The sequence below is a fragment of the Sprattus sprattus genome (assembly GCF_963457725.1).
Source record: "Sprattus sprattus genome assembly, chromosome: 19".
In the NCBI taxonomy this organism is placed as follows: domain Eukaryota; kingdom Metazoa; phylum Chordata; class Actinopteri; order Clupeiformes; family Clupeidae; genus Sprattus; species Sprattus sprattus.
In genome coordinates, this window is record NC_137917.1 from 26,194,859 (window position 1) to 26,195,465 (window position 607).

Here is a 607-nt window from a genome sequence, read left to right on the forward strand (position 1 = left end):
CCACACACACACACACACACACACACACACACACACACACCCACACACAGGTCAGAGAGGTCTTTCATGTTGAACACTGGGTTAAAAACAGAGAGAGGGGACGATGCTAACCTGAGGGAGGAGAACACACACACACACACACACACACACAGGTCAGAGAGGTCTTTCATGTTGAACACTGGGTTAAAAACAGAGAGGGGACGATGGTAAGTAGAGAGAGTCAGTTAGCGCAGGTCTTATCAGCGTAATAAACATCTGCACTTCTCCACACACTTGAGCTCTACACTCTTCAACCAAACTTCATTCAAACTTCACAAGCTTTAAGAAGGCTAACCATGTGGGCAGTGCTGTAGTCTAGTTTTCTGTGGTGGGTATACTGTCTGTGGTGGGTCGGTGCCACAGCTCCCCCCTGGCCTAGGTTTTAGTGGAGAGAGAGGTTTTAGTGGATAAACGCAAACCCGCGAACGTTTTAGGTGGTAATACGGGCGTATACCTGCGTATCACGTAGACTACAGCCCTGCATGTGGGTCACTACACAAATACTTGCACTCTCTGCCAATGTCTAGGAATGCCAGCAACATTCCACCCCGATGGGCCTCGGGCAGGC